Source organism: Saimiri boliviensis, chromosome 7, assembly GCF_048565385.1.
Source record: "Saimiri boliviensis isolate mSaiBol1 chromosome 7, mSaiBol1.pri, whole genome shotgun sequence".
NCBI lineage: Eukaryota > Metazoa > Chordata > Mammalia > Primates > Cebidae > Saimiri > Saimiri boliviensis.
Genome location: NC_133455.1, coordinates 8,261,638 through 8,275,052, shown reverse-complemented (window position 1 = coordinate 8,275,052; position 13,415 = coordinate 8,261,638). Strand labels below are relative to the sequence as shown.

General features: G+C 60.5%; 1 protein-coding gene across 31 annotated transcripts in view; it reads right to left on the bottom strand.

The window, feature by feature from the left end:
- Positions 1-13,173, bottom strand: part of NCOR2 (nuclear receptor corepressor 2) — a 243,319-nt gene extending 230,146 nt beyond the window's left edge. For all 31 annotated transcript variants that reach the window (XM_074402040.1, XM_074402038.1, XM_074402057.1 and 28 more), the window contains exon 1: positions 12,855-13,173. The gene's annotated coding sequence lies outside the window, so the exon portion shown is untranslated. The remainder of the gene's footprint in view (positions 1-12,854) is intronic.
- Positions 13,174-13,415: the final 242 nt, after the last annotated feature.

Here is a 13,415-nt window from a genome sequence, read left to right as displayed (position 1 = left end):
CCCTTCGGTGTCTCTTTCCTGCCAGAGCTGCTGCGAGGTGGCATCACTCACATTTCACAGGCCCCAGAGAGGCCATGCGAAAATCACACAGCAACCTGGCAGGGGGCTGAGTCTCCAGGGCCTGTGGCCTCCCCTTGTGCCACCTCCGGGTCAGGGGCCCTCCGGGCGGTTCTGCGTCACCATGGCGCTCCAGCCTCCCACCGTCCAGCTGAGCATCCAGACACAGCATGCCTCCTCTGGGAAGCTCCCTCCCCAGGCTCCCCCGTGCCCCTCCCACTCCACTCCCCTCTCTCCAAGGCAAAAGCGAGGTCCCCTTCCCAACGTCAAACCTCACGCTGCGCCCTCCGCACCTCCAAGCACCCAAAGGCACTCCTGATGGCACGGCGAGCGAGGAGGCGGCCTGGACCCACGGCTGGGGGCGGTGACACAGAGAGGGCGGCGAGAGCCTGAAGGTCACACAGCAAACCGGAGAGCACACACCCAGCGCACAGCACGCTTCCACCTCCACGTTCCCACAGAGGGCCGCACAGTTCCGGGAGGCGTCGCTGCGGCAAGGGGGCAGCGCCCAGGGCCCAGGTGCCGGGAGATGCAGCTTCCTGCCCGCCGCGGCAGCTGCTATTTATAGCCAAGCAGGGAGAAGCCAAGACAGGCAGGGTCAGCTTCCTGCACGGCAGAGCTGGCCACAGCCCGGGAGCCTTCGAGGGTGACCCAGAGGGGGATGGGCTGGGTCGGGGCAGAGACATGGGCTTCGATGCCCAGGGCTGGGCACAAGGAGGACCCAGAACTGTCCCTGGTCACTCAAGAGGGCCACAGTCCAGGGGAACGGAACGAAAGCACGGAACGGGCCCTGCCCATGACAGCTGCCCACGAAGCAAGCAGCTTAGGAGCCGTGAGTCCTGAGCCAATGACGTCACCACTCGGTGCCTCAGGGTCCCCATCTGTAAACAGGGAAACTAACAGTTGTGGCCACACCGGGTTACTGTGCAGCTCAGATGAGCTAACCCGTGTGGTGCTAAGCGGGCTTGCCTCCATCTTCTCTGCCAGCTCAGGGCCCTGGCTGGAGCACCCGCCCCTCTGCCCCTCCCTGCTCATACACCAGACAGCCACACCGGGCAGGGGCCACTCCCGCACCAGGACGCCCGCAGAAGCAGCTCTCCCTCCCGCACCCTCCAGTACATGCACAGCTTACGAAGCCCAGGGAGCCCGAGCACGTGGCAGCACGGGGGATCCCGCCCCAGCCCCAGGGCACAGACAGCTGTGACAACGTCCACGGCACGTGTGCATGAGTGTCATCGTCAGAGCAGCCCCCCAGGCGTCCGCTCCCCACACAGCGGGCACTGCAGTTAACCCCGTTCTACAGACGCAGAAGCCAAACACCAAGCCACAGAAGAACTCGGCTGAAGAAACACAGAGGGGTCAGAGTTCACTGGGGTCTTGCCAAACAGCAGACAAGCCTTGCCGGCCCTGGGAATCTGCCCAGGAAGCAGCCGTGGGTTTGGACCCCCTCGAGCTTGGTTCCTCGAGGACAGGAGCAAAGGCCAGGAAGGGTCTGTCTCGAGCCACCCATCCATGGGAACTCGGGTTTAAAGTCCCTCCCCAGTCCCTGGAGTCACCTGGTTGTGATGCCCCAACTTCCTCCAACACTTGGCGAAGGGAACACCCACACGGCAAACAGAAAACAGTCAGCGCCAGCCCAGCCCACGTGGAGGCTTCTCCGTGCGCCCAGCGCCAGGCAGTCAGCTCCCGCAGGACCTCACGTCATGCTCAGGACAACCTCGAGAGAGAGGAATCTGCTTATGCCCATTTTACAGATGGAGAAACGGAGGCGTGAAGCTAGAAGTAGGCAAAGCTTGGCTCTCCCACAGCCTGGCCGCTCTGGGCCTCACTGTGGGCTCATGTTCACCCGTGAAGCGCAGGGGCCGAGCTCAGTGCGAGCGAGGGGTGATCACAGCCACCAGAAGAGGCAGAGAGAGGAAATGGCCACAGGGTCAGTGACCTGGGGGCTCTGTGGGAGCAGGAGGGGCCACAGGCAGGGAGGGTACGGGTGACAGGCACAGGGATGGATGGGTGACCTGGGATCCCCAACGGGCACCAAGGCACCAGGTGAGGCCATGCCCAGACAGAGCCCAACGTTCAATATCTATGGGGCACCCATGGTGTGCCCAGTGCTGCTCTAAAACCTGGGACACAGACAGGCATCCCCACCCTTGTGGAATGGTCCATTCTCGCAGGAAGGACAGAAGACAGCAAGGTGATGGGCATGTGAAACCACCATCCATCAGAGGGCGGCACCCTGGGAAACAACCGCAGGGAGCGGTAGAGGGGGCAATTTTAACTATGCAAACATCAGGCCGGGCTCCGGGGCTCACGCCTGTAATCCCAGCACTTTGGGAGGCCGAGGCGGGCGGATCACCTAAGGTCAGGAGTTCCAGACCATCCTGGCCAACATGGTAAAACCCCATCTCTACTCAAAATACAAAAAATTAGCCTGGCATGGTGGCGGGCATCTGTAATCCCAGTTACTCAGGAGGCTGAGGCAGGAGAATCGCTTGAACCCAGGAGGTGGAGGTTGCAGTGAGCCGAGATCGCGCCACTGCACTCCAGCCTGGGTGACAGAGAGAAACTAGAAAGAAGAAAAGGAAGGAGGGTGGGGGGGAAGGGAGGGAGGGAAGGGAAGAAGTGGGGGAGGGAGGAAATCACAGAAAGAGGGTGAAGGCCGAGCGGAGGCCTGCGGATTCTGGGAAGAGGGCCCCGGCGGGGCCAGAGCGAAGGCCCCGCGGCGGGAGCTGCTGGTGCATTTCACTGTAAATGTCGAGGCCTCAGGCTGGTGTGGCCGAAACAGAGCGGGCCAGGGGAGCAGGTGGCAGAGCGCGGGCCTCTGCGGAGGGCAGAGCCTCACGGCAGCAGCAGGACTGTCCTGCCCTGGCTGTCACAGGCCTCCCGATGGCTGCCACGTGGGGTCTCCGGGTGACCAGTGAGGACCCGGCCCTGACGGGAGCTGCGTTTGCTTCCCAGAACTGCTGTCAGCAAAGCCCCACACACCGGGACACGAAGCCACCCACATGTACTTTCTCACAGCTCGGGAGGCCAGAGTTCAAAATCAAGGTGTGGCAGGGGCAGCCCCTGCTGGAGCCTCGGTGGGGGCTGTCCCCGGTCTTCCTCCCGCAGCCTCCCGCTTCCCGGCCTGCGCCGCCTGGCTCTGGTCTCTGCCTCCGCTGTCGCACAGCCTCCTCCTCTGTGTCTTTTTGTCCTCCTTTGAGGACAATGACCACTGGATTTGGGCCCCCCCCCCCCCGCCCGGCTGAGCTCATCTGAGTTAGACGCATCCACAGAGGCGTCGTTTCCAAATAAGGTCACATCCTGAGGTTCTGGGCGGGACGTGAATGGGCGGGAAGGGGGCAGAGGCACTGTCCAGTGCCGTACGGAAGCCCGGCCAGGGCACCAGAGTGGCAGAGGATGCAAAAGTGCTTAAAAACACCAGGAGGCTGGCAGGTGGCGTGGGTGGGCGGGGTGGCAGGTGGCATGGGTGGGCAGTGTGGCAGGCGAAAGCGGGTGTCTCCCAGCTTCTCCCACTTGCCTCGTCCCCCGGTTTACCCAGCTGTGGGCACCACCTAGGCGCCACCGCCACTCAGAATTCCTCCCATATCTTGACCCGGTGGACCTGGCCAAGCCCCCAGGACCCTGGAATTGGCCCCTGACTCCTGCCAGCCTCTGGAGGGTGACATCCCCTGCTGGCCCCACGCTGACAGGCCTGGCCCAGCCTAGGGAGAGGCCCACCCAGGGGCCTGGACTGCATCCGGCCCCCACCCCACCCAGCAGGCTCTCCTCTTTAGCCTCCGGAGCAGAGCTGGGTCAGGCAAGTGGCCATGGTCATGGGGACACCACAGCCACACTGGGGCCCATGCTCCCTGAGGGTCTCAGCAGGTACCACAGAGTTTAGCGTGAGCACAAACAGGGTCCTCCGAGGCCCTCCCCTGTGGGTCTGGCCTCTGGGACTAATGACTTAGAGCATCCCCAGACAGGTCCCCTGGGTCACAAAGAGAAATCGACTCCTCCACCCACCCCGCCTCCAGACCCGGCCCCATGTCTCCCCAGCCTCACTGCAGCACTGTGGAGAGTGGGCCGAGGGAAGGCCACGGGCGGTCAGAGGGGGGCGTACAGGCCTCCGTGGAGGTGAGAAGCGGTGGGCAGCCCCGTGGGCTGACGGAGCCACGTCACTCTCGCTGCTGTGTTCCACTGGGCTGCCTGCAGAGAGGGGCAGTGGGCACAGGACGACGGCCAGGGAGCGGCCAGGAGGCGGCTGCAGTCCCAGGTGGGTTGAGAGGGGCTGGGACCCTGTCCCCACCCCAGGAGGAAGCCCAGAACAGGGCCCCGGGGGAGGCGGGGTCCTGGATCCACTTTTTTTTTACACAGGTGGGGTCCCCATGTCCCTTTTGGACACCCCTGAGCAATGACAAGGAGACTGCTGGGTCCACCTGCCTGGCCCTGGGGTCACTGTTCTGGGCCCATGAGTCACAGACAGGAGGGAGGGGGGCTACAACACGGTCTGCAGGGACAACCACAGCTCAACAGGCCCCTAAATGCCTCCGCTTCACAGCCGGTGAGGTCACGTGCCACTCATCACCCCATTTCACCACTGGGCAAACTGAGGAACTCTGCCTGGAGCCTCTGCTGGTGTCCAAGGCCAGATCACTCACACCTGAGGGTCCCTCCTGGTCCACTCATCAGCCCTAAAACACAAACCCCAGCCACGGAAAACCAAGTGAGCCCTGGAGACAAGAGGCAGAGAGGGCCTCCGGACCCCAGAAGAGACTGACCCCTGGAGCCCCCAGCCGGCAGGCACAGACGCGCGCACACACAGTCACGTGCAGGCCAGTGGTGACTGCTCACCCGGGTCCGGTCCAATTCCACCTCCCACAGCCCACCCTCTGACTCACCTTTCCCCCCCATTTCCTTCCAAATGCAAACAAAGGTCAGCAGGAGGAAGCGGGGGCACCGGAAAGCATCGGCCCAAGGCCAAGTTGGAACCAGATGCCCGAGAAGACCCTCGGTTTCGGACGCACTTGTAATATTGCCTCCGAAACAATCCCAAGGTCTGTGAGCACCAGGTGCTGAGCGCCCCAGCCCCGGGGCCTTCCCTCAGGCCAAGCAGTTCTCGAGAGCTCCATAAGGCCCTTGAAAGGGACATCTTTCACCATCCAAGTCACTCCCTGTCACTCCCAGTCGGACCCCAAAACAGTGCGCAGTTCTCACCCAGGGTCTGACCTCGGTGAAGACACTCCATGGGGCCAGGCTTTGGTTTCCTCCTGCGGATGTCGGCGCAGAGGATGGGGCACGAAAGCATCTTGCAAAGCGTTTTCCTTTGCTTTGCTCCTGCGTGATCCATCTGCCCTCAGGAACTGAGACAACTCTCCAGAATGCGTAAGATAAGATAAAAATCGGGGAGCAAGGTCAGGGCAAAGAGAAAAAAAAAAAAATCAGAGGCAAATCCAAAATCAGGATGACGCAGATAAAGCCAAAACAAAAACCAGTGATTGCAGAAGGCAGGCTGCAAATTTGGCTCTGAGCTTCCTAGTAGTCAAAGCTAAGAGGGAAACAAGATGGGTTAAGGCTTTGGGAAATTGTGAAAAACACACAGTGCCACGGAGTAGGTGCCACAGCGACTATGTACCACTCCTAAGACGGTATCACAGTCTCAGGATTTTAAGAGGCCAAAAAATTGTGCCAAAAATCAGGCCAACTGCTTCCTGACTTAACCACCTCCACTTTTCTACTGCATTCTACAGCAGCAAATTCTAACCCTGAGCATCAGCGTAACTCAGCAAGAACAGGAGTCCAGGCTAGAAGAAGGGGTTTTAGGGCCTTCTTGGAATGACCTTCAAACTCACACCCCTCTCTGGGCCGCGGTTTCCTGAACAGGGAAACCGTGCACACAGGCTACACTGAGGTCAGAAACTGTGAGGTCGCGCATCAGGATCGGCAAGCATCTCCTGGGAAGGGCCAGAGAGTCAACACTGTCGGCTCCGCGGGCCTTCCAGCCTCTGTCACAACCACTCAACTTTGCAAACGTTGTACCCAAAAGCAGCCACAGACAACATGTAAATGAGCGAGCGTGGCTGCGTTCCAATAAAACTGTATTTATGGACACCGAAATCTGCATTTCATATGATTTCACATGTCATAAAATATTATTCTTCTTTTGATTTTCTTCAACCATTAAAAACCGGAGAAGCCATTCTCAGCTTGCGCACCGCGTGAAAACGCGAGGACCCGGCCTCACACCCACGGTTGGCCAACCTTACTTTTCCACGTTCCACAGTCGGCTTGAGGACAACATTGTCAACGTAGGATGTGACGATGACGGCGAAAATCAGATCCGAGTATATGGGGTGACACCACTCTGGTGTTTGCTGTTAAAGGGAACGCACACAGACAGTCCATTTAAGGCCAGCATATGCCGAGAGCGTCTCAGAGGAAGCCCAAGCGCTCCAAGCTGCCACCGCCTTGGGGAACAGAAACCAGGAGGGCAGGAACCCAGGGAGACGTTGACGCAATGCGTTCATTTTCTTTTTTACAAGTCAGTGCATTCTCTATAATTTAAAAATTAAGCTTTTATAAAGCCCAAAGCAACTGGCAGAGTTTGGAATGCATTACTTTTTGTTTTTCTATATTTTTCCAAAGTATAAAAAGCAACATTATCCCCAAAAATGTTCATCAAAGAAGTCCACGATGTATTAATTCATATCAGAAAAAAATACATATGATCCCACTTAGAGAGCAGGAAGGTGTCTCGTGCAGGTATCGGCTTGTGCAGACAGACCCCGCGAAGGGTGTCTGGGGGAGTCTCTACTAACTGAGGATTCCTCTGGATCCGGCTGGGTTGGCCCCCATGAACCTGCACAAAGGTTTTTCCACGTGAGCTCAGCCCCGGGAGGTAAGAACTGCCCACACTTCGCAGGACTTGGGCTGTCTCCTGTGTTCCAGAAGTGACAGCCAAGGAAGGATCTGGGGAGACGGCTCCAGGTATAGGAGACGCTGTGGACACACCGTCCAATAGGGTCGGCCAGCCACAGGTGGCCACTCAAATTTATTTCCTTATGTGTTATTTATTTACTGAGATGGAGTCTCGCTTTATCACCGAGGCTGGAGTGCAGTGGCACAATCTCAGCTCACTGCAACCTCCACCTCCCGGGTTCAAGTGATTCTCGTGCCTCAACCTCCTGAGTAGCTAGGATTACAGACGCACACCAGCACGCCCGGCTAATTTTTGTATTTTTACAAAATTAGGGGGTTTCACCCATAAGAGATGGGGTTTCACCATATTGGTCCGGTTGGTCTTGAACTTCTGACCTCGTGATCCGCCTGCCTTAGCCTCCCAAAGTGCTGGGATTACAGGCGTGAGCCACTGCATGCGGCCTCAAATTTATTAAAGTAAGTAAAAACTAAAATTCCATCCTCCAGTTGAGGGACTGGCTTCAAGTCCCGGGAACAGAAGCCAGGAGGGTGGGATTGGAGGGAGACTCCCCCAGCACTCGTGGGCAGTTTTAACGCCCGAGGCCTCTTGGCTCTCAGCGACTCTACTCAGGAGACTGAGGCGGGAGGCTCATCGGAGCCCAGGAGTTCAAGCCTGCAGTGAGCTGTGATGGTACCACTGCACTCCAGCCTGGGTGACAGAGCAAGACCCTATCTCAAAAAAAAGTTGGGGTGCAGGTGGGGCCTTAGTAAGGAATCAGATACCAAGAGCTCAGGTCCTGCTCCCAAACACCGAATATGACTTCATCCCAACCCCGTGCAGTAGGGTGAAGCAGCCATTAGCCACAGCCACGGGTAGCTATTTAAATTTCAGTGAATTAAAATTAAATAACACGGCCAGCTCAGCTGCTCAGTGGCAGGGACCCACTTTTCAAGTGCTCTCGGGTGACAGACATCTAGTGGGTAAAGCACGGGACAGCGCAGGGGCATCCTCTGCCATCACCGCGGGAGTTCTGGACAGCCGTCTCAGGCTACCCTCTAAGGCAGGCGTGATTTTCTCTTCCCTTTTAAGAATCAGGAAATCAAGCCCAGAAAGTCAGAGGCTTCACTCAAGTTCTTAAAGAATGGAAGCACGATTCAAACCCTACTCCTTTTTTCAGGGACCAGGAGCAGAGGGGAAACTGAGCCCTCCCCCAGAAGGCCTCCCCCGCCCTCCCCCGCCCTCCCCACAGCCTCGCCCACTCTCCAGGCTGCCCATGACCTCCAAGGATTCCCGATGCCCGACAGACACTGTGATCAAAGGCTAACGGAAAACCTCCCCAGCCTTCAGGGCAGGGGGGAGGGAGTGAGCACATTTGTGAAACACTCATGACCCACGGAAGAGGAGCTCACCATCTCCAAAGGGCAGCAAGCCCAAGCGGGGGCTCTGGGAAAGAGGCGGGTCCACGCTAGAGGACCCTTCTGAGCAGCTTTGAAGAGGGAGGAACGGGTGGCGTCCGAGAAGCCTGTAGGTGGGGACCGGGGTCCACACAACAAATTCTATAGCAAAGTTTCTGCTCTCCATCCAATAGCAGCTCCTGGGACACAGAGGAACTCATTCAATCCTCACAACCACAGAGTCAGAAGCAGCAGCAGCATCCCCATTTTACAGACGCGCAAACTGAGGCCCCAGAAGGTGAGTAACTGGTTCCCAGCTTGAAGCTACAGAGCTGAGCGGCAAACCCAATCTCCACGCCCTTCGCCCCTGAAGCACTCCACTGTGGCACAGGTGGCCAGCAATGTCCCCATTTTGCAGATGAGGGTACCTAACCCCTGAGAGCCGGGGGCACTCACCCGGGCCCACTGTTTGTAAATGGCCACGCTGGAGCCTGCAGTGCTAACTTGGCACCTCTCTTGGGGATTATCCTCTAATATTTGTTTAGGACAATTCTTTCTACATTTATAAACCAAAAGCTCCTTCCTCAAGGCTGTCTGGGGCCAAATGGGCGGAGCAGTGTGGAAGTGCCCGGGCTCAGAAGCCTCGCTCTGCTCTAAAACACGAGAAGTTCATTCATTCATCGTAAACACAGGTCCTCCCTCTGCGCAACCTCGGGCGAGCCCGGGCCTGTGCCGTCATCTGGAAAATGGGAGCGCAGCTGCCATCTGCCCCAGGGCCTCACTGAGCACAGGCCCCGGCTGCACCGTACCCCGGGGCGACGCACTGGCCTGTGGGCACTCCAGGCCACAGAACACCGAGCTGCAGCTTTCTGGAGCACCGTGCTAAATAATTCAAAACCATGTTTTCATTTCAAAATAAACACAGCAGCGTCGCCAAGGCGAATGCCAAATTTGCATGAGTGTTTAAGATAAAATGAGACTTCAAAGAAATGCCAGGCCCCGTCCTTCTCCCCAAACCCTGGGGAGAACAACTTCTCAGTCTCCTGCCCCCCCTTGGGGCAAAGATCCGTAGGTGCTGCTCAAAGAAGAAACGTCATTGATGTCTTCCTCCGTGGCAGCTCCGCAAAGCAGCTCTGCAGCCACAATTCTTGCTGCACTAACACGATCCTGAATAATCCCAGGTCTTAATTCCTAGTTCCACGTCCAAGCTGTGTGACCTCGGGCAAGTCACTTAACCTCTCTGTGCCTCAAGTTCACCATCTATAAAATGAGATCATAAACGCACCAACTCATAGAAGGGTTGTGAAGAGTAGACAAGTGATTTTCGTAGCGCACAGTTCCTGGCACACGTAGGTGTTGGTTCTTATCGCTAGTGTATTATCGGTAGCCTTTTCCAGTGTGGAGGCTGAGATTCCCCGGATGGGTTGAAAAGTCGGTTCCCTGCCTCCAAGCTCCCTCAAAAGATGCCCAGCTGGCCTTTCCCAAGCATCACTTCCCTGGGGACCCCACACACCCACCTAGGGACACAGGCCTTCTAAGCTGCCACCCTTGGTCTGGGCCTAAAAAAACCTTGCCCTCCTCAGACAGCAGCCCGAGCTTGGCCCCTCTCTGCCCCCCCCCCCCGCCCCCGCCACCCGCATCTCGGGCCGGAGTTACCAGCTCCCGCCGGCAGGTCCCCAGTCTCCAAGGCGTCACCTGGGGAAGCTGCTGTTTAGCCTCTGAGATACGAAGAGGAAACAGAGAAAGGAAAAACACACAAATAAAAGCTCTCAACCCCCCACGGTCACAGGCGGCATTCCTGGGGCTTTTCAGTTCAGACAGCGTCAGGAGGCAGAGCTGGGGCGACTCTGCCGTAAGCGCCCCCTTCCCCCAGGCAGTACTCCAGGAGACCCTCCGGCTGGGCTCTGCGTAGGTGCCACCCCCGCCTCCCATCTCGGAGAGCAGCACCAACTTCTCCACCCACACTCTCAGGTGGGGGTTGGGAACACAGAAGTAAGATCGCGCCCCCTCGCAGCCAGGGGGAAACCAGGCCAGGCAGCCTCCACACCCAGCGTGAATGGCAGACGCTGGGGGCCAGGCCTCCTGGGGCTGCCTTCCAACTCCCGCGGTGGGTGTCTGCACTGCCAGCGCCCCCTCCCCCGCCCGGCCCGGAGAACAATCGAGCTCCCCGCAGCCCAGGGCTTCCATGCAGTAAATTCGCGTTTGCAGAGCCCGGGGAAATCTTTAGGAAGTGGCATGAGTCTCATTAATTGGGGGAAAAGAACAGATTATGCCAAATAAACCCTTCCCACGTAACCAAACCCTCCCTGAGAGGGGGAGGGGGCGCGTGGCCCCAGGCGGGATCTCCAGCCCTCACCGGGGCCTGACAGCCACATTACCATTTACATGGATTTATCAATACTATTGATCCCCAGCAGCGTAAATAGCTCAGTGGGAAGAGGCCAGGGCTGGGGCCCGCTATGCTCCCGCCCCCGCGTCTGGGCACGGGCACCACAGACTCCCCCGGCACCCGCTGGCGGTGGCAGCAGTGCATTTCCAAGCAGGGACACGGCAGGCGGCTCGGGGAAGCCAGACAGGGCCCGGGATGCCCTCGCAGCCGCTGCCGACTCGCCAGTCACCGCAGGCTCCACCCCCCCTTCGGCGCTCTGCTGGGCCTGACTCAGTCTTTGCATCTGTTCAATGGGTGGGGGCACCTGCCCTTCTTCATCCTCTCAGGACAAGCAGAGGGGAGTGGGAAAAGGCCCCCTCCCTCCCCCAAATGTCCCCACTGCCCACCCCCAGACAAAGACGAGGCGGCCCCTTTTCACAGGGCCACGCTGCATTAAAAGCGAAATCCTAGAACCGAGGAGTAAGAATGGCGACCCAGTAGTCACAGTAACACCTCCAAGTACCTAGGGATTGATTGGGACAGACGGTCAGCTGTCACCACCACCCTGTGAACTCAGTGCCATTGTGACCCTCATGGTGCAGATGGGAAACCTGACGGGCATGGAGAGGTTAAGTCTCTGTCCAGGGTCCCATTTCCAGGAAAGTGGCAAAGGTGCACAGTGCGCCATCCCCCCACCTCAAGGCTGCTTCCCATTGCTCGGCCCCTCCTCAGCACGCCCAAAAGAGGCCACCTACGAGGTGCGCAGCCTGCCCAGGGTCGCACTCCCGGCGCAGCCTGACCACGAGAGCCCCTCACATCGAAGCTGCCGCAGGGACCCAGACCTGGCTGAAAAGGGGCAAAGTCAAGGCAGCGGCAACGCATCCCAACGCGCCCAGAGCCCCCCACCCAGCCCCAGGGTCCTCCGCCTTCTCCCCTCCTCCCCTCTTCCCTCCCCCCTTCCCGCCCTCACACATCCTTCCTCCATATCTGCAAAAAGGGAAAAAAAATAATAATCATCATAAAACCAGTTCTCACCAACGGGGGAGAGGAGGAGGGGGAGGAAGGGAGGAGGCTGAGCCGCCAGAACAGATCCGCCCCCGCTGCCAGCACCAGACCCTCGGAGAGCCGGAGCGCGCGAACAGGCGGCGGGAGGACACTCGCTTCCAAAAAAATAAACCTGCGCTGTAAAAATAACGCCGGGCGCCGCAAGCTAATTGGGCCGGGGCAACAGCAGCTCCCAGGTACAGGGTGTCTCTCCCTCCCGCCCGCCGTGCCCTCCCGCCCTCGGCTTGCTCGCCCTGCAAGTGTCCGGGGCGGGGAGGGCGCGCCCCACGGGTGCCCCCACACCCCGCAGGCCTCGGAGGAAGCTGCCCTCAACACCTGGGCCCGGGGCTTCCCAGTCCTGCCCAAGTGGGATCAGCTCTGAATTCCAACTTCGCAAAGTAGTGGCATCCCAAGTAACCGCACAGCCCGGGGGAGGGACCAGGAGGCGGCCCAATGAGGCGTCACCAGCCGCGGGAGGCAGGCCCAGACACCAGGAACACCGGCCCGCGGGGGAGGGGGACACGGACGCCTCTCCCTAGGGACTCCGCCCAGCGCCCGGTGGCCCCAAGTCCCACACGGGCAAGGCTGGCTCTCCCCCTCGGCTGATGGGAGACCCCACGCGCCCTTCCACAACAGCCAGGCCAGAGAGCTCGGGGTGCCATCTACAAGGGCTTTCAAACCCGCGCTGCCCGAAGGAAAATAAGGCGCAGTGTCGCCCCCCCAGGTCTGGGGCTGCACCGGGGACCACGGACGCCTGGTGGCTAAGTCCCCAGAGCCGGCGCACACGGTGGGTGGCCGCTCCGTGCACATCCAGCGCGCCCCCCGCCCACCGCAACGCCACTTCCCTCCTTCCCGCCCCCTCGCTGGGGAGCTGGAGTTCCCCTAAGTTCCCAGGCGCCCCCGAGCACGCGGGCCGCAGTGTCGACGGGGCGCCTCGCTCCCCGACAGGCCGCCCCCCGAGAGCGCCAACTCGGAGTGCAGGGGCCCCGCCAACTCAGCCGCGTGCGCCGCCTGATCCTCCCCGGATCCCCCGGAAGCGCGCCCCGCGCCTCCCCCCCGCCGCCCTCCGCGGGGACCCTCGGCCCCAACTCACCTCGCGGAGGTGGCAGCAGTGGCGCCCGGGCTTGGGGCGCGCTCGGGCCGCTGGGGCGCTCAGGCAAGTGGCGGTGCCGATCGGGCTGGGGGCGCGCAGCAGGCCCAGCCTCTGGTCGGGACGCGATCCTCCCGCCGCCGCCTCCTAGGGCGCCGGCCCGGGGTCCCCGGCCCGCAACTTGGCGCGCATCGTGAGGCGCAGGGCGCGGGCGCAGGGCTCGGGCGGGTCGCGGGCGGACGCGGGGCTCCGGTGCGGCCCGGCCTGCCCGCGGCTCCGCGCTCCCCGGCGGCCGCGGCGGCGGTGGCGGCGGTGGCGGCGGCGGGAGGGGGAGGAGGGGGCGGGGCGGGAGCCCGGGAGGCGGCGGCTCGGCCTCCCAGCTCCCGGCTCCCCGCCCGCACAGACGCGCCCCGGCCCGGCCCCCTCCGGCTCCTTAAAGGGCCCGCGCCGTCTCCCCAGGGCCTGCGCGTCCCCACTCCCGCGCGCACGCCGCCACACACACAGACACGCACGCACACACTTGGGCGCGACGCCGAGTTTCTTTTTGGCAGCTCCCCGTGGAGG